This window comes from Pinus tabuliformis, chromosome 4_2 (genome assembly GCF_031772625.1).
Source record: "Pinus tabuliformis cultivar Carrire ecotype Pingquan chromosome 4_2, CPIR1, whole genome shotgun sequence".
In the NCBI taxonomy this organism is placed as follows: Eukaryota; Viridiplantae; Streptophyta; class Pinopsida; order Pinales; family Pinaceae; genus Pinus; species Pinus tabuliformis.
Genome location: NC_142304.1, coordinates 604,958,919 through 604,983,562, shown reverse-complemented (window position 1 = coordinate 604,983,562; position 24,644 = coordinate 604,958,919). Strand labels below are relative to the sequence as shown.

Below are 24,644 nucleotides of genomic sequence, written 5' to 3'. Positions count from 1 at the left end.
CTTAGGGATGGAAACTTATATTTTGAGCCCAATGTTGCGAGTTTCTGAACAAACAAATTGGCTTTGTGTGGGTTATTGAACAACCCTTCGGTTTTCTAGATTAGGGCTTGAATGCCCCTGTAAAGTCTTCATTTCCCTTTGATAATATTTAAGCCTAGTCTGCCCAGAATTTGACAGAGTGCTCGATCTTAGAACCGCAGTGTTCTTCTTTCCCTGCTAGAGCATAATTGTCACCAATCCTTTTAGTGATTTCTTTTAGTCTTTCTTGGGTTTGACCTCTCCTGAGCTCCGATATCATGTTAATTTTGAGTTAACATGTTCTTTGCCTAGGTGAGCTACTTCAATATTCCATATTAGCCCATTCATTATTTCCATTAGCAAACACAAGAGTCATTATTATATTGACCTGAAAATGCAGAATAATATCGTCTTCTTCACAAGTGCAAGAATAAAATTGGTTCTTTTAATGAAATGACTTAGTTTAACTGAGCTATTAACCAAGGTTTCATGTATGTGAATGCAAGAGGAAAATTAAGTTTTCATTATGCTTTAAACATCAAACTAAAATGATGAATAAACAACAATAATAAAAACACAAACTCAGTAAACATTTGATGACGGAGTTCGTCCCTCCTAGACTACGTCTCCGGGTCTGCTTCGAATGTGCAACCGTTTTATTAGGAATGATTCAAAGAGTTTCTTTACATGAGATTTCACCAACTAATCTATGTTTGCAAGCACTTTTGGTTATTGTAGAAAGAAAGGCTTATGTCATAACTTTCCAACACATGTTTCTATTCCTGAAAAGGATTAAGGATGGCCAAGAAATGCTCAAAAGAGCATCTGGAGGCATATACCAAAACTCTGACTCTGAAGCTCCATTCAACTCCTGTCGCTCAAAACTGAAGCACAACTTGTGCCCTAGATTTGCTTGCTTCCTTCCTTAAAGGTTCTACCTCTAACTTTCAAAAGGCTTTGATGGCTTTGGAATGGCTCTCACCTTGTCCTTGACAAGGATGGATTACCACCACCTCTCTACAAGGCTGTCATTTCCTTTTCCTCTATGCTTCTTCACTCGATGCATTTATAAGGTGGAACTAGGCTAAGTTTAGGAATTTGTTTTAACAAATTGTATGGTGGCCAAATGAAATGGCTCAATGTTTTAATACATAACCAATATAGTTTCAAAAACTATATAACAAATTATTTTAAATTGCATTAGCTCTAAAACTATTTCCTATAGTTTCATTGGCCAAAAGCGCCATTATCAAATGAGGTCTCGACACTTTTATGTTTAAACAACCATAAACATTAATTTCATACCTAGGCACATGAAATATTCATGCATACCATAGTTGGTATATGGTTTAAAACCCCGCACATATATCTATCCAAATGTGGCGCATAACCAAAGTTTTAAACCTTGAACCATAACTCCGACGGTTTCGGCATTAACTTTGGAGCTTGAACCTATCGACATGTGACATGGTAGCTTCCAACGGTTAGGCTTGTTATGTGTCTGGCAGTCAACACAACACATCCACTACTCTGTTGGCAAACCTGCTCCTCGGTGGCTTAACACATCTCATTGATGGTTAACACATCACATTCGACGCATATCCTCCATGGCTTGTTGGCATATTTCTTAAACGGTTTGCACAGCACATCTGGTGGTCGACTCCACCATAGTAAGTTGGCACACTACTGGTTGATGCCATAACTCCAATGGCATGTTGGCATGTTTCTCCGACGGTTTTCACAACACATCCTTTGTGGCACACTACTAGTTGATGCCATAACTTTGATGGCTTGCAATCCTGCTGATTGGACCACATGTGGCCCTTGCCATCAGACCCACAACTGCAATGTGTTCATGCTACCTCTAAATGTTCGCAACTGAACATTGACTGAGTGGTACTGAACCAACACTCCTCCTCTGACGACTTGTTGACATCCACCCTCATGCTAACTGGACCCTTTTCAATGGAACTACAACTCCACCTACATTTCTTGTACCAAGGGTTTATTACATAAGTTTTTCACCATGGTCATTTGTTGCTGAGAGTTTTAATTATTGATTAAATCTCTTGATATTTAATTGTCAACCAGGACCCATAAGCACGATTTGTACTACTTTTTTGGTTCAAGATTAAATTTAGAGTATGCAATTTTCTTTTAATCCTCAAGTACAGAATGATGGAAAAGAAACAATACTAATTAAAAAAACTAGCACTCATCTCATTCTTAGAAAACATAAGCAATCTGAAAGAAACCTACTTAACTTAATCCACTCTATTGCTTATTCTAAATCTCTGCAATCGAAAGACAATCTTACTAAAACCAAAGGTGTAATGAAATTCACTCCAACTACAAATATTAAGCGAGGATTTAAACTTCAAACTATTAAAGAGACCAAGCATCTATTCACTTGTAAGAAAATGTGGTAAGGAGGCTAAACTATAATTCTAAGATCAAATCCTAATATGTTATCTTCAATCCATTCAAACCAAACTACTTTTACTGGGAAATGAAACACCTTCCAAACTTCACTTTGAATTACTACAGAGACTGACTCTATGAAAATGAAATCTTTTACAGAGTTATCTAAAAGTGTTGCTATAAAATAAAATCCTATGCTACTATATTTAAAATGGAAATCTAATTTATCATAGAAGTAACTATCTTCAAACAACTCGAAGCAATGCGAAGAATCAAATCATAATAGGAATATAAACCACACAGTTCAATGCTTGAAACCAATCTTTATACTACAGTATTGGAAATGAAAATCAATCGTATTCTATTATGCAAGAATGGATCTAAATTATCCTATGATAGTTTAAGAACTCAAATCAATGCTCTTAAAGGGAATGCTTTAAAATAAACCACAATGTGAAAACTAAATCATAATTCCTTAAATGAATCAAACAATTCAAATCGTGGAAATGGAAAACACAATACCTATTACTACTAAACTTGAATTTGTTGAAAACACAATCAAAACCTCATACCATAAATCAATCTCTCAATTATACACAAGGAAATCCACATTCACACTCATGCCATTCATCAAAAACTTCATTAAAGAGACAGACACACCGAAATAGACACACAAAGATCGTGTTATATAGCTTCAAGAATCAATTGACTTTCCTATCATGGATAATCTGATTATAAAAAAACAAAAAATGTGATTCTAAATGAAAGAACAGAGCATGGCTCTGTATCGAAATATAAACTCGGGTTATATAATGAATCGAATCCCTTTAACACAGGAAACAATCTTTAAATGGTGTAATATGTAAAGGAATGAACCACACATATCATGAAATCATATATCAATGTTCATAACTGTAACACACAGGATTCAAACTATGAAATTATACACACAATCTATATGTCAAATGGAAGTCTATACACTCAGAATTATTGATCGTGTTATATATCAATGAATGTGAGGTTGTAACGATTATGATCAATCCAAAATCAAATGGACTATCTTAGACATTTGCACAAAAAAACCTTAGTGAATTCACACAATAACTTGATAGAAAATGAATGTAATGAGCTATCACACAATGATACACCTATGAACTAACATTGAAGTTTGTTCCTGGATAATGGTGGGCCCTGCCACACCTTGGTAAGCTTTAAATGACTTTTCAAAAAATAAAGATTTAAAACATTCAAATTAAGGACTCACAATAAACCATAACTCGGAAAGATTTGGCTCAAAGCATAGCCATGGTATTAACCGGAATAGAGTCTTGAATTAAAAATAACGATGTCTAAATAATAACTTGATAACTTAATAGATTGCACCAAAAATTTTGTTCTAATTCATTACAGTGTTGGCCTTTATAGGCAATGATTCACATGCAGAATGGTAATAAACCCATACATGGAAAACTCAGCAAATTTACTAAATCAAACTTGAGATCTGATTTGTTTAACGATTTTGCTCTCCTTAGCACAAGGGGTTCCAACAAATTCCAACATTAACATGGTCTTATTTCGATGAGGATATGGAGAATCTTCGATGTGGAAAACATCGAGCTTAGGCTCAGTTAAAGTCTTCAGCTGTGGTGTTCAAGCCTCTAAAAGTATTAAGTCATGGAAAGAGTCTACTAGGCCTCAATGATTTTGAGTATAAATCATAGACTGAGTTGTTGCATACATAAATAACAAAGCAAGACTTTTGACAAGCATTCCCTCCATCTTTAGTTGACTTGTCCATATCGCTGCAAATCTTCACACTTAACCCATAATGAGTAGTCAACTTATTAGGAATATAACTCAAACTTACTCAAACTTAACCAAAAATAGAAAAGTGACACTAATGTAATGCATTTACCTCATGTCAGGGTTTTATCAGGGTTTAGGATAGTGATGGTGATGGAAAGGTAGGTGGAGGGGTACTTCCTTTGACAAAAGTGGGCAAAGATGGAGGTGATAAGTGGTAAAATTGGGGACAAAACGAGGCACCAACATCCCCCCATGCCAATTTGGATGCATGTCCTCATGCATCTGCTACAGTCCACCAAAAATAAGAGGTTTCAAAATAAGAAAAGGAATCTGATTCAAAGACTAATAGTCTTGACCAGAACTTCTATTCCATGATTAACTGGAGTAGAACACTTCTTAAACTGTAGAGCCAGTCCTTGTGCACTTAACTTCTTAGTGGGCCTGAACCTTAAGGCCTTTCAACGCAATAATTGTCTATTTTTCCTCTTTAGGTCATCATTATGGGAAAACAGTCGAAGATTAGTGTCCCTAACCTGATTATTGACTTCCCTTACATAATGGAACAAGACCTTGTATTTGTTGGCTTCTTCTTGGAGCTTACTGATTTTCTTATGCGGATTGACTAGTAACATATTAAGGTTCTCCTCCTCATCAAGAGTTGGAGTCTTTGCAAGTGTTGTTGATTGTTGAGACACACTACCTCCATGTGCCTTACTGATGCTTTTCCTTGGTGAAGAAACGTGTTGGTTTTCTTTAGTAACACTTCTACTTAACGAAGGCCGAAAAGGGGACAATGTTTCCAGGTCATGTGAAATATCCACAGGGATTTCCGCTTCAGACATGGGCATAGGTTCTTTTTCAGAGGAAAATTCTAACTTCTTAGCATTGGAATCACGAGATGATGGAATATCAACATGTTCAAAACTTGCAACCTTGGATATGGTATGTTTAGCTCTTGTCACACTGCGGGTTCTACGATGACCTTCACCAGAGGTTTCCACTGTGGAAATTGAGGGCTTGTGGGTAGGAGAGAGAATTCTCCTGCACTTTTATTTTGGCTTGGCACCATCATGAGATTTTGGGGCATTCGATTGGGGTTCTACACCTTTTTCTTCCACCATAGGGCTCGACTCAGGTTAGTCTATCTCAGCACTATTTCTTTTACCTTTTTGCTTCTTTCCTACTTAGTTATTCAGAGAAATCTCAACTTCCTCATGTTTCGAAGAAGGGCCTTCTTCCTGAGGGGTTTCATAGTTAGGGGCGGTAGAATCAGTAGGAGAGGTAGGGGTTAATTGGGAGTTAGGCACAGGGGTTGCGTTCTTCTATCTCAGGGATCGGCCCACTGATTCTTGTCACCCTTTAACCTGAGTTTCTTCCCCAAGGAAGTTCTCCACCAAGAAATCCTCCCACAATATCTTACGCCTTTAAAGTTCAACAGCCACTATAACATAGATGAGATTGTGATGATACAAAGCCGTTTCGGGCACTTTCAGACTGTACACCTCTTGCCATCTTGAGTAAGCTCAACCTTAGGAAATGCAGAAATTTTACTTGGCTATCTTCAGTCAAATAGGTCAACAAACGAATATCGTAAAGAAATACAATTGCATACCTCCCTTCACTAGTAAGGAAGCGTTGCAGCATCATGATCAAAGGGTGCCACTGCTCTTCTATACAGCTCTGCAATACACCTTTTTCCCAACTAAGTGATCGGTATGTTGGCTTCAAGAACATGGTGCAATTTGGAATATTTAGCTTCCCACCTTTGAAGAATGGTTCACCCTCTGAGGGCAACCCTATAGCTCTGCTCAATGATTCTTCAGTGACTTTGAAACTTAAATTCCCAATCTTGACGTGTTCCCCTTCGAAGCTTTGGGCAAACGACAGAGAAACCTTATCATTATAGCCCTGAAATTTTTGTAAAAATGTCATCCATCCCCGCTCCTCCAAAACTCTTTTGCGCTGTTGATATTCGAGACTGTGTGCAAACTGGCCGAATGTAGGTTCATGGTGGTCGACCCCCATGTCGATTGGCACCATGATTAAGTTACAAATGCACCCTTGCAATACTGAAATGAAATTTGCTTCTCTGTTAATCAACAATTCCTCACTCTATGTTTAAATCGCTCCCAACATCTCAAAACTTGGCCGAATTACAACATGGAGTCAATCATTACAAATTAAGGGAAGAATGGGATTTCATATGCAATGATATAAATGACCCATATGTAAACAATGTGGAGTGATGGTGTTGAGGCCGAGTGAAAGTTTTCATGGGCCATCATGATTGATCTGAGATACTATGAGATGGTAGCGGGCATAGGACGAAGGAGTATATCATTATACAAGATGGAAGGGAATATAGGATTAAAGGATTATAGGAGTATAGTAGGAATATAGGATGACAGTAGGAAAGGAAGATGGGGTTATGATCATAATTTAGGAGGAGGGATTGTTAGAGGTGCATAACATATAGCATACATTTCAACTACTCATGACCAATTCAAGCAACTTTAAGCACATACCTGAGCCAACTTATAATGATATAGGGTAATAATTTTGTGGAGATCACGCAGCTCGGTAATAGAAGCAAGGTACTGAACATAAAATAATGCTGATAAGAATGACACTTAGGCTGCAAGTGTGCTCTGTAAACACTGTTCTAGAAATGTAACTTTAATGGCAGAACTTAATTTTACACAGTTAAGTAAAAAAGTAGAGCATAGAACCTGTAAATTTCTCTTTGCATAGTGCCATATAGGATACTGAGTTGCAGACATGACCATCCTTGGTTTATAGTAGAAATGGACACCGGTTATGAAGCGATCCTCATGCAAATGAAACATAACACCAAACATGCTCTAAAAATAAATGTTGTTCTCAGAATACATCCATAATAGTAGACTGTAATTTTACATGCTATAGTACAGAAAGCTGCCAAGTACAGAGTGTAGAATATAGAATCTGGAAATTTCTTTGCTCAATGCCATGTAATGTGATGATTGTTGCCTTTTAGAAGATAAGTAAAACCTGTTTATCACCCCATGGATTTTAACTAGGCCTGGGATGATGAATGCCTGGTTAAAATCCTTTGCAAATATTTTTTTTTGTAATCTTGGTAGGACTCTCCAATTTTTGTGTTTACATGTCCATTATTCACCCCGCTACAGGGGGAGGGGAGCCCAAGATTTGAATCCAAGACTTCCGGTTCGGCGAGACTTCATGTCCACAGCCATTGCCACTTGAGCTAACCCATGCAGACTATCCTTTGGAAATATTAGATTGTTAGTTGTTTATCAAAAAATTCATAATAAACTAGATCCCCATATGCAACCCTTTGCATCTTCACAAATAATTGAACTAGATGCTACCCTTTGTGAATTAAATTTAGATTAAAATTAGTTTCTTGAGGGCATTATTGAAAATAATGGATCGTACGTGGGAATCTAACAAATCGCTTAAAAATGCTTCCTCTTGAAGATGTCTTTTATAGTGAATAACAATACATGAACCTTAACATAATATTTTTAGCTATCAAATTACAATATATATAGCTTAACATACTATTTTTAACTATTAAATTACAATGGGAAAGTGGCTAGGATTTGTACGATCCTTCATAATTCTATTTTAACATGAATTTAAAATCGATACCAAGTTCCCATAATTTTAATAACATAAATTGGTAATATTGAAGATACATGAATCTCCTCCGCTGATACTTTTCAAAACTCCTTGGTTTGGGAGCAAATTTCATATAATGATTTTTATATATATTGATGCATATATGTCAAAAAAACCATGTAGAATAATTAATTAGTTATAAAAAACATAAAAACATGGATTAAACCATATAACATCAATCATCTAGTAGTTACAATCTTCATCAACCACAAATCCAAAAGTTACAAGTTTTCATTTATATAGCATGTAAGGGTTCACATAACCAAATATCATCGAGTGCAATCCATCTCTAATCGAAAATGCATCAACAAACAGGGTGTAGATGGTCTCTAGCATCCAAAAAAATCATGCTACAACAAATACCTAGATATCATCAAAATCATTGCCTATCTTAGGATGTTTGTTATTAATATCACCCTCTAAGCATTAACATAAGCTAGAAAAACATAGCATGTCAGGTCAATATTTTGTTTGAATGACGGGTACATTTTTAGTAGGGTCATGATAGAGGAGTTTGACAACCAATGTCACTAACATCAAAGTATATAGAGGGATTGGTGTTCTTGATTAAATACAAGTTCCATACCCTAGTACATGAAAAAATGTAATGGAAACATTGCAATCCCCCCAAACCTGAAAAATTGATAAGTCTGTTGGATTTTGAGTGAGATCTAAAATTTTACTTTCTCCATATGAAATCCAATGAGGTGGGAACCGCTATCAAACATAATGAGTCATGTCAGTGTAATGTTAAAAATTTAAATAACACGATGAAAATGAAAGATAAAGAAGAATGTCACTTTTACTTTAAGAATTTAACATTACCATACTAGGGCCATAGGCTTGATCAATAGGCTGCCTCACTCAAAAATTCTTGTTTCTTCGAAAAAAATTATGTTTGAAACGTGTTTGAAAAAAAAGAATTTGTGAAAAAAACTAGGGAACGGTTTGTTTTTTAGGGAGTATGCTCTTGTCACGCTTTAGAAGTAGATTCGAGTGGGGTCGGTAGGGGGGGGGAGCGAAGGCGCTCCCCTGGAACCCTGGTTGTGTTAGTGGATCAAAGGTGGAATTGTGTTCTAAGTTCGAAGGTAGAGCCACTTTTAGGTGGTATTGTGAGAAGACATCTCCTTGAGAGATCTTTCTCGACTATCCTGGATGTGTCTCGTCGCTCCTTTCACCTTCCTTAGGCTTGACTCATTAGAGTATCACACTCCACCTCTTGAGGCTAGTGTTAAATATCTAACCTTAATATCAAAATGTTCATTTCTTTTGAAGCACTATTGCAATTCTTCACTTTAGTTTGAATTTCACTGTTTAAAGTGACAAATTCAAAGTGAATTCTTTCCATTCTTCTTTTTGTGTTACTTGCATTGAAATTTATAGTGTAGTAAAAGCTCTGTCGAGTACTAAATCTTAATTGATTGAATTTCTTTTCCTAACCTACTTGTAAACCCTGCATTCTCTCCATTCCTTTTTTTGTTATTGAAATTTATATTGTACTAAAAGATATGTCTAGTAGTAAATTTTAATTGATTGAATTTCCTTTCTTAATCTACTTGTAAAACCCAAGTTATACTAAGTTAAAGATCTTATTATTAACGGAATCTTAAAATATCAATTAATCTAACTTCATTCAATCATAAAATCTCAATTAACCTGATACATTTATTTTCCAAATTAAAATGCTAATTATTTGTAGTATATTGAATTAATACTCAATCTTAACAAAATCTTAAAATCTAAAAAGCTAACTAATTATTTAATTAGTCTAAAACATTCATCCGTCAAATTAGAATTGTTATTTACCTATCCCTTCATAATAAATGAGATACTATCCTTTACAAATATTAAATTATTAATTATTTAACTATAATTTCATAATTTTTTTTCACAAATATTAAATTATTAATTATTTAACTATAATTTCATAATTTTTTTTCAAATAATTAAAAAAAATCACTCGATGCTACTCTTTAAAGATCACTAGAGAATTAAGGTCAAAATTAGTTGCTTTTAGGCTATATTGAAAATAATAATTTGTACCCGAGAATGTAACAAATTTCAATAATAATTTGTACCCGAGACTCTAACAAATTGCTTAAAAATGCTTTGACTCCATAACAATACATGAACCTTAACATGCTATTTTAAATTATCAAATTTTTAAATTATCAAATTACAATATCTATGAACATTAGAACACTGTTTTAAACTATTAAATTATAATATTTATATGTTACATATTTGGTCAAAAGTGGTTGGAATTTTGTAAAAAAAATAAAAAAAAAAATTGTATCATCAATATTTGAATCATGTTTTTTTATGGTAAAAATAGATTCAGCACTATCAAAAAATTCTAAGACATCCAAAATTTTGAAATTTAACAACTGTAATTTAAATTTACAAAAAAATCAATGCCTAAATTTTATCAAAATCTTATTAAAATTTCCATGATTTTGAAAAAAAAAATAAGTAAAAACGAAATTACAATTGGAAAAGTGGCTAGGATTTATACATCTTTCATGATTCTATATTAATATGAATTTAAAATCGCTACCAAGTTCCCATAATTTTGTAATAACATAAAATTCAGAATATTGAAGATACGTGTATCTCCGCCGCTGATACTTTAGAGCCGCTTCACTTCGTAATAGAGAGAGTGAATTCCAAAGTTTTAAGAGAACGAGTTACGCAAATATTGCAGGCTTCAATTCGATGAAAGGAAATCGCGAACTCGTCCAACTGATGCAAAACCATATTCATTCATTAAGGATCCGGGAAACCACGGACCCCTAAGGAACTCTCATAAGTTTGTTGAGAGTTTTATCAACTCTCTGATTCGGTAAAGCTGCCGACGACAGCAAACTCCCCCCTGTCGCCATCGTAAAAATCTAATATTCATTAGATCAATCTCGCCATCGAAAAAATAAAGTATTTTTATAACGGTCTCTCGACACTCTGCAACCAAATCCAACAACCAAGAGAGCGAATCGAGTTATGGCTCCGCTTCCAGTCCGACTTGCCGTTCACGGAACGGGGAGATCTTAACAGTAGAAAATAAATCAATGTCCCACGTGGATCGCAGCAATATTACTAACACCATTTATAAACCTGACAACGGCGATTCCTATTTCCGCCACAGTTTTCCTATCGCGCCTCCATGTCAGGGGCATTAATTAAAAAACTGTGGCCGAAATAGGAATGGCCCCTCACAACATTCTTCAAAAAATGAGAGCACCAAAGATCTGCGGTTGGCGTGTTGCCAAGTGTTCCCAGATTCAACGGCACAGATCTTGCTGGTGTAGTGCTGCCAGGTGTCGCCTTGTCAACGGCCCAGATCTCTCTGGTGCTGCAAGTGTCGAGTATTCAACGGCCCAGATCTGTGGCTCTGGTGCTGCCAAGTGTCGACTAGTCAACAGCCCAGATCTGCGGTTGTGTTGTTGACACGTGTCAGTTTGTCAATGGCTCAGATCTGCGGCTCTGGTGCTGCCAAGTGTCGACTATTCAACGGCCCAGATCTCCGCCTCTGGTGCTGCTAAGTGTCGCCTAGTCAACAGCCCAGATCTCCTCCTCTGGTGCTGCTAAGTGTCGCCTAGTCAACAGCCCAGATCTGCGGTTGTGCTGTTGCCACGTGTCGCTTTGTCAATGGCTCAGATCTGCGGCTCTGGTGTTGCCAAGTGTCGGATTGTTAAAGGCCCAGATCTGCAGCTCTGGTGCTGCCAAGTGTCGCCGTGTCAACGGCCCAGATCTCCGCCTCTGGTGCTGCCAAGTGACTATTCAACGGCCCAGATCTGCGCCTCTGGTACTGCCAAGTGTCAACTAGTTAACAGCCCAGATCTGCAGTTGTCGTGAGGCCACGTGTCGCTTTGTCAATGACTGAGATCTGCGGCTCTGGTGCTGCCAAGTGTCGCCTTGTCAACGGTCAAGATCTCCGCCTCTGGCACTGCCAAGTGTCGTCTATTCAACGATACAGATCTGCGGCTCTGGTGCTGGCAAGTGTCACCTAGTCAACAGTCCAGATCTGCGGTTGTCGTGAGGCCACGTGTCGCTTTGTCAATGGCTCAGATCTGCGGCTCTGGTGCTGCCAAGTGTTGGCAGGTCCTCGGCCCAGATCTGTGGCTCTGGTGCTGCCAAGTGTTGGCAGGTCCTCGGCCCAGATCTGCGGCTCTGGTGCTGCCAAGTGCTGACAAGTCCTCCGCCCAGATCTGTGGTTGTTGTGCTGCCACGTGTCACAAGATGCTTGGCTGAGATCTGCAGCTGCGGTGTTGCCACGTGTAATCGATCCACGCCAAGTTGAAGGGCTGTGCTGTTGCCACGTGCCGTTAGATCCACAGTGACGTAAGAACCAAGCAAAGGATACCAGTGCGGAAGGACGCGAAGTTTTGAGACAATTCGAAGGTTTGAGACATTTCGAAACGATTATGATTATTCTGTATGCGTGTATTTGTTGAAATTTGTTGAACAAGACAAATAGAAAGGGAATCTTTGTTTGAGGCAGAGTAGATGGCGAATTCGTAATTGGGAATTTAAAAGGATCTTTGATGCGAAATCGCCAATCCGGTATTAGTTACGGGTAATGGTAAATTCATTTTATTTCTGGACAGTGTGGCAATTGTGATCCAACGTTGAATGTGTAAATATCAGATTTCCGAACTTAACTTAAATATCCAAGGTTAAGTGAGCTTTCCGAATTTATAACGAACACTAATGGTTAAAAATCTAGTGGAGTAGTTATAGGTAATAGTAAATTCATTTTATTTCTGGACAGTGTGGCCATTGTGATCCAATGTTGAATGTGTAATTATCAGATTTCCGAACTTAAATATCCAATGTTAAGTGAGCTTTCCGAATTTATAACGAACACTATGGTTAAAAAGCTAGTGGAGTACTTGAACCAGCCAATTCATTGTTAATTAATTTTAAATCTCAAAGAAATTGTGCTACTGGAGTAGGTTAAGAAGTTAATTTATTGTTAATTAATTTGAAACCTCAATTAAGTAATGAATAGTGGATGAAAATAATCTTATTACAATTAATTTATTAACAATTTCAAATTTCAATTTGGTAATTGGTAGTGGATGGAAACAATCCTGGTACAACCAACACATACACATGGTTAATCAATTTCAAACCTTAATTTGGGAACTAGTAGTGGATAGCAACAATCCTAGTGCCTGGGTTTTCTAAATTTGTTAGATTTGTTTGTTGTAGCCTATGTTTTAAGATGGTTGGTCTATTTATGATTTAGTTTTTCTAGTTCAAAGGCTTAAGGTTCAAATTAAATTAAACTAAATTAAAATTAAAGTGCCAACATAATTCATCTCCAAATATCTCAATTTTATGTATTTTATTATAGAGATTTGGATTTATTTTTTTAATTGGAATGAGAATTTTAGGAGAATTCATATCTTTGAAATATCAGATGTCACTATTACAACGAGATACCACTATTTCATAAATGGTTTTTGGAGAGTTCACCAAACCACTAGAGCTAAGATTTGCCTATAGTGATTTGGAATATAACTAATAACTTTTTATAAATTGACACATAGATAAATTTAATAATTTTTTTGGAGTTTTTGAATGGAATATTTAATTTTTTTATCAACATAAATTAAGATAGTGAAGAGTATGTAGCATTCAAATTTAGCTATGCTCTCATGGATTTGTGAATGTGACTTAATAAAGTTCTTCTTGTTGAGGTATTTAGTTTATATGGAATGCCACTCATTAGATATTATTGCCCAAATTGAATATATTTTTAATGTTATAACTTCAGTTTGTCTCATTTTTATATATATATAAATGAAAGTTGTTAAGTCATATTGCAAAATTGTAGGGTCCCATTGCAAAAGCCCAAAATGAAATATCCCTTATCAATGTTTTACTTTATCTTCATTACCTAAACCCAATGAGTGTCTCCTTGTCAAAAAAACATTAATATGTGAAATTCCTTTTTTACTTAATAAAAGGTCAAATCTTTGTAACACGGTGAGATCTCTTAGTGCTTTAGCTACATACAATTAATTTTTTTTTACTTAATAAAAGAGAATTTTTTTTACTTAATAAAAAGAGAAATCTTGTAACACAATAAGATGTTCATACTTTGGTGAAGATCTTGATATTTGCAATAAATATAGTTGAAACAATATTTGATGAATCAATGTTAATATAAATATAGTTAAGACAAAATCTGATGAATCAATCCCATTTTTTTTAATGTAAATGAAAGTTTATTTATATTTTTTTTCTATTCCACATGTTAATTAATTCATAGTGGACAATTCATTTATATTTCTTTTTTATATTCCATGTGTTAATTAATTCATAATGATTAAAAAAAAATCATTTATATTTCTTTTTTATATTCCATATGTTAATTAATTCATAGTGATCTATTAAGAAAAAAAAGGAATTTTATCAAAATTAATAGAGATTTTAGAAAAAAAATGATTTATGATTTATAAAAGTAGGAAACTTCCATAATCTATTCATAAGTTTATTAAAATGCATCATATTTTTAAAAACAACATACTACATAATTTATTTTATGTATTCAAAAGATTCTCTATCTACCATTAAGAGAGAGCGCAAAAAATAAAATAAACTAAATAACTACATGCATATTGTTTTCTAAAATTATACATCTTTCATATTTCTATAAATGGAGTATACTTGTGTTATTAAATTTTAATGAAGAAAGCATGTAAACTTGCTTTGTTATTAACCAACCTAGATCCATCCTAACTCAGGAACTACAGAGAGATCAGATATCTTTTCACTCTAAAAAAAGTTTGCATTCAACCTAATAAATCCTGAATTAAGATAATTTCTACCCTAATTTAACTTCCTTTCAAATTATACCTAAACAATAACAAAAAATACTTAAATTTAAAAATTAAAAAAAAAACTTTTACAAAATACTTGACATATAATCCTCAAAAAATACACACATGATTTACACGGATATTTACAAACAACAATGATTTTCAAATAAAAAAACAATAATAATATATTACACATACAAAAATCATTTTCAAATAAAAGAACGACAATAATATATTACACATATTGCATATATTTGGAATCACAAAAATAATATGTCATGTACGGAGATACACGAACCAAAAAAGTATGAATGATGGATATTTAATTCAAAATATGTCATGCAAAGAGATATACTAACCAAAAAATTATGAATGATAGATATTTAAGAATCCTCTTAAAGGGTCGGGATTGCACTGAGATCTGCAGCCTTCAGTATCATAGAGCTTCATATAAAGATTGCATCTAACTCTGCAGGCTTTAGGGCACATCTCAATATATCCAACCGGACTACCCAACTCCATTACCACATCTCTGGATTAACCTACTCCATTACCAGTTCTCAGATTTTTAAGATGTTTTAAGGCTAAATGTTTATAACATTGATAGTTTGGACAATTCAAATTCCATCCAACTACTGTATATGTTGGAGTCTCGATTGCTGTTACACCAAAACCCGCAGGTGTTAGTAAACAGACACATTGCTAGAGTTAACGGATCCACAAAACACATGGGAGCGTTGGATCAACACCGCCATTAACGGGGAGCACAACAATCTCCCCCCTCAACCTCTGATACCACTTGTTGGAGACACGATTGTCGTTACATCAAAACCCGCAGGTGTTAGTAAAAAAACACATCGCTAGAGTTAACAGATCCACGAAACACATGGGAGCGTTGGATCAGCACCGCCATTAACGGGGAACACAACAGTGTATGCATTGCTGAATTAAATTACATCCAATCACTAACTGCAGCATATAGATTAAAATATATTATAGAGTATTAAAATATATACATTCTTGAACTGAATTAAATTATTTCCCATGCCCGTTAATATTCAGGGAAGTTGTGTCCAACCAACTCCCACTCGGCGCCTCGGGTCGACAGGAGGACAATCGGTTGGTCATCCAGGAAGAGAGAGAGCTCATTGCGGGCATCGTCCCACTCGGAAACCTTGTTGGCGCCGAGGTAAAGCTTGTGGGAATCGAATAGCATACCGATGGACTACACGACTGCACCCAAGTGAAAGTGCGCTTTAGACCCTCCTTCTTACTCTTGCTAATGAAATTCCCATTGATATGTAAATTGGTCTCAGAGACAAGGCAGAAAACTCGGTCCTTCTTGCCATGAAAGAACAACATAATTCCATCCCCGTCAAGGGAGCAGAGCATTTGTCATTGCATTGGCTCATTGTAGAGGCATAAAGGGAGGAAATGGTTCGAATGCTTCCAACAACATCATTTGCAACATGTCTAGCTTCCTCATACATCACCTGGAATATGATCCCTTTCTATAGTATTAATGTCCAAAAATGGTTAAATCTCTTTAGGAAAGGGAGAATCCTCCTATAGAATACAGTTGAGAGTCTGATTTGTATTAAACCATGAATCACAATTGAAAAACTTGTCCAATTATACATACATATTCTAATAAGATTTATAAACCATGTCTAGCAATATGTAGTCTGTACACTCTTTTCAAAGCCAATGACATTCCTAACCTTTGCATCAGCAGAAAAACCCTACAGGAACTTCACTGGAACTCAACCTTAAAGACCTAGCAGATGTAGGAGAGTTAATATCAAAAGTGCCAACTTCTACTTTGCTAAAAAAGCTATAACAATACCAGCTGTGATTGTTGAAATATTCTGAACAAGTGACAAACCAGCTCCCACTATACAACGCACTGTTGCAGCATCTATTGATAATCTTGCACATATTGCACAAATTTGGAGTTTGGATAATCACCAATATGATATATCTAATGTCTACCCAAGGAGAATACAAAACAATCTTGTAAAATGTCGATGATCGTATAGGTCGCACAAGCCTACCACCAGCAACAGAAAAATAGTAGATCTGTGTTAGTCCCATGAGGAGGCATGTTGCTTCCAAAAGTGCCCATAATCTGCCATCTTTTCTGGGCTTACATGGAAGTTCTTAAAAACTGAAAATAACAATTGGAAGCAAGAGACTAAAAATAGGAAATGTAACTCCATGAACAACTACTGCAATGGATCCCAGTATGAACACTAGAGTCTCTGCCTTGTTGAGAGATCCTAGGCATGAAACATCTTTTTTTCCATGTTTTAACTGACCATCCTCGACATCTCCCTGATTTTTGGACGAAAGCCAATTCATGAAGCCCTTCTTTGGCTTGATTTTTCCCACTTGAACATTTTCTTGGAGACCAACTCCACCTGGCAACGAAAATAAAAAGAAATAGAGTTACAACTACCACTAATTCCCAATGATCCACTGCTTATATATCGTCTAAGAGATGTGTTTCCTGGAGCCATATAAGCCGGGAGAATGGCCCAGATGGGTTCATGATGAGGTGGGAGTGTGAACCTGAAATTAACATTTCTCATATCCATTAATAGCTTTGCATGAGTAATGAGTAACGAAGAAGAGTGGCCTCACGAAGCCTGTTGCAAAATATCATATAATTTTTGTTGTTTGAGCAATATTTGTAAATAATGGGATGGAGAAGAATTGTTTCTTTTCTATTGATCACACAAAACGTGATGATTACAATGAACCCGGTGAAGGGTATTTAAACTTTTTTCGACTAGCTAACTGCCTAAAATATCTTGACATGCAACTACATGCAATCACACACTCAAAGTCATTTATCACTTAACTTGACTTGACTCAACACTCAAACACTCAATCATGCAATCACTCAGTTAACTGACTCTCTATTTTTAGCTAACTCCTCATGCAGAAGTAATTATCTTATTTTAACACTCCCCCTTAATTATGACTGCTAAACTAAAACATGACTCATGAAAACTCAAACATGCCTGCTAGTCTCTGTCTAAGTTAGGCTTACAACACCCAAGTTTCTTCTATGAAACTCAAACACATCTTGTGCTAATGACTTAGTAAATATATTAGCGAATTGATCACTATATTTACAAGGCTTCAAGTGAAATTTTCCATTGCTCACAAGTTCTCTAATAAAGTGATATCTAGTATCAATATGCTTGCTCTTCTGATGAAACACACTATTCTTGGATAGTGCAATCGATGAGGTGTTGTCACAATATATTGTTGTTGATCCTTGTTGTTTCTACTTGAGTCCATGAAGTACTCTTCTTAACCACACCGCTTGACATGTTTCTGATGTTGCTGCTACATATTCTGCTTCTGCTGATGAAATTGTTACAATGGGTTGCTTCTTAGATGCCCATGAAATCACAAAACCAGAAGTGCTCTTCCTAACATCCAAATTGCCTGCAAAATCACTATCTGTGTATCCAAACAAATCCTTCTTTTCTGTGCTTGCATACATTATGCCAAAATCTCTAGTCCCCGCTATGTATCTCAAAATTTTCTTTCCTGCACTCCAATGTGTGCCTTTTGGAGTCTCCATAAATCTGGAAATCAAACTCACTCCTTGCATGATATCTGGTCTTGTAGCTGTGAGATACATGAGGCTGCCAACCAATATTTTGAATAAAGTTGGATTGACATCTGATCCTTCATCATCCTTGCTTAACTTTGTACCTGTTGCAACTGGTGTAGGGACAAGTTTGCAATTTTCCATCCTGAATCTTTTCAACAAATCTTTGGAATATTTATTTTGACAAATAAATTCCTTTTTCAGATTGCTCAACTTCTATGCCAAGAAAATATTTCATGAGACCAAGATCTGTCATCTCAAATTCTTTCATCATGGCTGCTTTAAATTCATCTATGTCAAAATCACCTGTAAAAATCATGTCATCAACATATAAGCAAACAATCAAAATCTGTCCATGCTCATTTACCTTTGTGTACAAGGTAGGCTCAATGTTTCTTTTGCAAAATCCATTCTTAATCATGTAGTTGTCGATTCTGGTATACCAAGTTTTAGGTGCTTGCTTCAGTCCATAGAGCGCTTTCTTCAACCTGTAAACCTTGTTTTCATTACTTTCAAATTCATATCCTGGAGGTTGCTGCACATAAATTTCTTCTTCTAGAATTCCATTCAAGAAGGCTGATTTCACATCCATCTGATATACTTTCCACTTTTTTGGAGCTGTTGTAGCTAGAATTGCTCTTACAATATCCAATCTGGCTATAGGAGCAAACGTTTCTCCAAAGTCTATCCCCGGTTGCTGTGAGAATCCTTTTGCTACAAGTCTTGCTTTAAATATGTCAATTTCACCTTTTTCATTCAACTTTGTCTTGTACACCCACTTCACACCAATGAGATTTTTTTCGTTTGGTAAATCAACCAAATCTCATGTGTCATTCTTTTCAATAGCTTCAATTTCTTCATCCATGGCTTGCACCCAATTTTCATCTTTGATTGCTTCTTCAAACGAAGAAGACTGGAATGACAACAATGCAAAATTTGAACTAACGTCCAAATCATCATAAATATCTTTCAAACTTCTCATCTTTCTCTTACCATTGCTTGATTCATCACCTAATTGATTGCTGGGAGAATCTTGATCTGTTGATTTGCTTGAGGACTCATGCTGCTTTGAAAATATTCGAGTCCTTGTTGGTGTGTCTCTGTTTGGTGTCTTCACTTGTGATTCTTGCTACTCCTTTTCTGCTACATCATCTTCTTCAATCAGTGGCACTTGTGCACCAACTGTTTTGTCTACAGTTCCATTCCATGACTCTTGTTCCTTGAACACAACATCTCTGCTAATTACGGTCTTTTTTGTGACAGGGTTATACAATTTGTAAGCTTTTGGTTGCTCACTATAACCAATGAATATGCATTTTTCACTTTTATCATCCAATTTTCCTCTTCTCTCCATAGGCACATGTGCATAAGCTACACATCCAAATACTCTGAGATGAGATATGTTGCAATACATACCTGACCATGCTTGTTCTGGTACTTTGTTCATCACACTCTTTGTAGGAGATCTATTGATCAAATAAATAGCACATGCAACTACTTCTTCCCAGTACTCATTAGACAAGTTTCTGCCTTTCAACATGCTTCTTACCATGTTCATAATTGTCCTGTTCTTTCTCTCTACCACACCATTCTGTTGCGGTCTGTACTTGGTTGTAAATTGTCTTCTGATCCCATGTTGTTTGCAGTAATTATGGAATGCATTTGAGTCATATTCTCCACCACGATCTGACCTCAATACCTTGATCTGTCGATCACTTTGGTTCTCTGTTAAGGCTTTGAATTCTTTGAACTTTGCAAAAGTTTTAGACTTCTGCTTCAAAAAGTAAACCCAAGTCTTTCTGTTGTTGTCATTAATGAAAGTGAGGAAGTGGCAACTTCCACCAATCGACTGTGTCCTCATAGCTCCACACAAGTTTGTATGCACTAGCTCAAGAGGTTATTTTGCTCTGTATGCAACTCCCTTTGGAAAACTTTCACGGTGTTGCTTTCCCAAAATGCAACACTCACAAGTACTAGTAGGCTCTTTGATGGGAGGTAATCCTCTGACCATCTGTTTCTACTGCAACAATCTTATACCAAAAAAGTGAAGCAACTGTAAAAGAACTCACTTGACCACTGCAATTAAAAATTAGAGGAAAGAGTATGTTCCTTGTCATCTGCACCTTTGCTATCAGCGGCTTGCATGGGGGCTTGTCATATATAACAACTTCTTGACCTTGAAAGATAACTCTGTATCCTTTCTGTGTCAATTGACCAACACTTAACAAATTATGTTTGAGACTAGGAACACAATATACCTCTAAGATTGTCTTCAGCTCCCCCTGTTTGGTCAAAATGTTGACCACTCCTTTGCCATCTACTTCCACAGTCTTGTCAGTCCCCAACTTTACCTTTGTTTTCACAAATTGATCAAAATTTGCAACTAAATCCTTGTTGCATGTCATGTGATTACTACAACCACTGTCTAACAGCCACACACTAGCAGAAGGTTCATGCATGGTATGGCAAGCTAGGAATATGGTGTTAGTACTCTTTGTAGTAACATTAGCTTTCTGGTTCCTTTGATCAACTATTTTCTTCCTGCAATCACGAGCATAATGACCAAATTTATTGCAGTAATAACATCTCACCTTTGATTTGTCAACTCTTTGATTATTGTTGAAGCTTTTGTAGTTGCTTCCACTTGCATGTTCATGCTCTTCTCGGTCATCTCTCTGACCACCATATCTTCCGCTTCGTCCTCTGCCTCTCATTCTACTTCTGCCTCGACCTCTGTCTCTTGAAATAGAAACCTGACTTTTGAAAGCGGTCTCTAAAGTGGAATCCTTATTTTTGTCTATCCTTGCCTCATGTGATAGAAGTGATCCCATCAACTCATCAACTGTCAATGATGCCAAATCCTTGGCTTCTTCTATGGCTGCTACCACAACATCAAATTTGGTAGACAAGGATCAGAGGACCTTTTCAACCACTCTTTGATCGTTTATGTCTTCACTATAAATCTTTCACAGATTTACGACAGTTATGACCCGATTCATGAAAGAATCGATGTCTTCTGTCTCTTTCATCTCCAGACTTTCAAAATCTCTCCTAGTATTCTGCAACTTAACAATATTGACTTTGGCTATATCTTTATAGTTTGTCACCAAAGTATCTCATGCTACTTTTGCTGAAGACGTGGTCATAATCTTCTGGAACACTGCTAGGTCCACTCCCTGCTGAATAAGCTGCAATGCATGTGTATTTTTCTTCTTGTCTTTCTTCCATTGTTCCCTCTCTGTATTACTGAGAGCTTGTTCTTCTTCTTCGTTCTTAGATTCTGAAAACCAAAATTTGACATAATCCCAAACATCATGTGTCTGCAACTCGGTCACCACCTTAATAGCCCACACATCATAATCTTTTAATATAAATAATGAGAACTGGGTGAAAATTTGAAAAAGTCATCTTTCTCTAAAAAAATTTATCTTTAAAAAGCTTTTTATTATTTTTTAATATAAAAAATCTTTTATATAAAAAAATACTCTTTATAATCACTCCCTGAAAAATCACTACTTCATAAAACCTTTTAAAAACCATACCATTCACCATACACCTTTTAATAAAAACTTTAATAAACTCTTTCCACAAAAAAACCTCACTTCACATATTCCACCCTCACGTTTATGTGAAATCTTTAAAAATAAAATCGAAACCTTTTGTAACTTTGACTTTGCTAACGCCCCGTGAAAGGTAGTTACAGAGTGTGATAACACTGTCCGCGGTGATTACGACACGCGTTAGCGTTCTAACCTTCTCGGCGGAGCCAAAAAAACCTGCAGGCTGCTATTCACTTCTTCGATAGCGTGGGCGATGGTTGTTTATAGCAGCTGCGGCTGCTTTTTCAAAACACGAGTTTTCTACGCTGTCTGCGGACTAAACGGGCTCGGCCACAGAGAAACTTTCGATTTTCTTATAAATCACACACTGCGGCTCTTAGCTGCGGAATTTTTTTTGTGTCAAACTTTGCTCTTATACCAGTTTGTTCGAAAGGCATATGAGACAAATTACAAATAATTCACGCATAAAATATGAGTGGTTGCTTTTTTATTGATCACATAAAATATGATGATTACAATAAATTTGGTGAAATATATTTAATCATTTTCGACTAACTAACAGCCTAAAATATCTTCACATACAATTACATACAATCATACAATCAAAATAGTTTCACTTAACTTGAGTTGACTTAATATTCAAATATTAAATCATGCGATCACTCAGTTAACTTACTCTCTATTTTTAACTAACTTCTCATGACTGAGTAATTATCTTATTTTTAACTAACTTCTCATGACTGAGTAATTATCTTATTTTAAGATGACTGAGTAATTATCTTATTTTAAGAATAGAATGTCAGATTGTCAATATATGTGTTGTTCGTTAATAAAGATTAAAAACTGAAGCATTGCAAAAAATTACCATTTCCAACAATACAGCCACGTGGATGACAGCGATCATATTGTTTGTTAATAAATATTAAAAACTGAAGCATTGCAAAAAATTACCATTTTCAACAATACAGCCACGTTGGATGACAGCGATCATATTAGCATTTTTTTCAGTAGCCAGACGATCTTCAACAAGAAATGTTCTATTTATCATAATTCTATCGAGAGCTTCTTGAACCACTCTTTCCCACTCTGCATCCAAGGGACTGATAGCTTCGTTGACGAGGAGAATTCGGAGATCTTTTAAAATAGGCCACGCAATCGCAATCCTTTGCTTTTGAGCTCCAGATAATTGGGTACCATGCTCTCCGAATTGGGTATCAAATCCCTGAAAAGAGCAACCATGACTGTCAGCATACCCAAAATGTTGTGCAAAAGAAACACATTTCCACAAGGAGGAACATACCAATCACCAATAATGAAGATCTATTTCCACAAACTTGAGGCATGTTGCTAATAAATTTTTCCGCATTAGCAGGCTCTGCAGCAGCCTGTATTTCCTCTGTTTCCTCATCTTTACCATATGCAATATTCTCCTTAATAGTGGTTGCAAAGAGAGCAGGTTCCTGGCTTACAAGTCCAATTTTTTGCCTTATCCATTTAAGTTGAAATTGTTTGATATTGACACTATCTATAAGCACTTCACCAGCTTGTGGGTCATAACATCTATCTATAAGACTTATAACTGTGGACTTCCCATTTCCACTCTCTCCAACTATAGCTGTAGTGGTACCTCTATAGCTGCAATGGTACCTCTGGCTATTTCCAGTGAGAACCCTGAAAATATGTGAACGTCAGGCCGCGCTGGATAATCTAAGTGTACATCTTTAAGCTCAATATCACCCTGAATATCCTCAAGTACCAATCCATTTGTATCATATAGATCAATCTCTGGCTTTCTATCTATTGTTTCAAACATTTTGTAAGCTGCAGCTTATCCAACCCCAATGGCATTTAACTATGGTGACGCCTGTCCCAGAGACCTGAAATCCAGCGGAACATCTATGCCTCCAGTCATAACTGCAATGATGACATTAATCACACTCGGCGCGAGAATATCCTTCATGAATAATTAACCGTTATCCATACCAAATAGCCAATGCAAAGGTGGAGAACAAAATAAAATGTAAAGACCCAACGCCCAAACTAGCTGCCAACCATTGATGAGCAGTAGCCTTGTAAGCAATCGCAAGGGAATTTTCATAGTCAGTCACAACATTCTTCTCCCCAATAAAAGCAGCAACCTGAAATGTAACTAAAATGCGTTATTAATCTGAATAGATTATATACAATAGAACTGGTGCAGATATGAAGACACGGTAACCCTCAATTTCAGATATAAGGAAACCTGGTTTTATGACATGAAAAGGCATGGTTTGTGTTGTTGATCACATACTTACCGTGCTAAATGAACCAATTGTCTGCTCCACAACATTGCCCGCTTCTACATATGCTTGCTGGCCTCAGCTTGACATCTTTGATATTATCATAGCCATAGCACTGCCCGCCAGTGCAAGAAGGGAAATCGTATAGAAATCGTACATAGCATTACTAGGGTAAGTTTCCATCCTTTGATGGACGGAACAAAACCTCGTACATAGCATTACTAGGGTAAGTTTCCATCCTTTGATGGACGGAACAAAACCTTGTGGACATGAACAAACAACGGACAATATAAAAATATGAGAAAGGTTATTATACATTCTTATGCGGAAAATGCAAAATAGAACTATAAACATATGATAAAGGTTATTGTACAATCTTCCATTAGAGTAATATAATTACACTGTTAATTTGCACTTCAAT

The 24,644-nt window shown here is 36.1% G+C and overlaps 1 pseudogene; it reads right to left on the bottom strand.

Annotated features, from left to right (window-relative positions):
* Nucleotides 1-11,932: 11,932 nt before the first annotated feature.
* Nucleotides 11,933-24,382, bottom strand: LOC149170736 (ABC transporter B family member 11-like; annotated as a pseudogene).
* Between the last annotated feature and the right edge of the window lie 262 nt (nucleotides 24,383-24,644).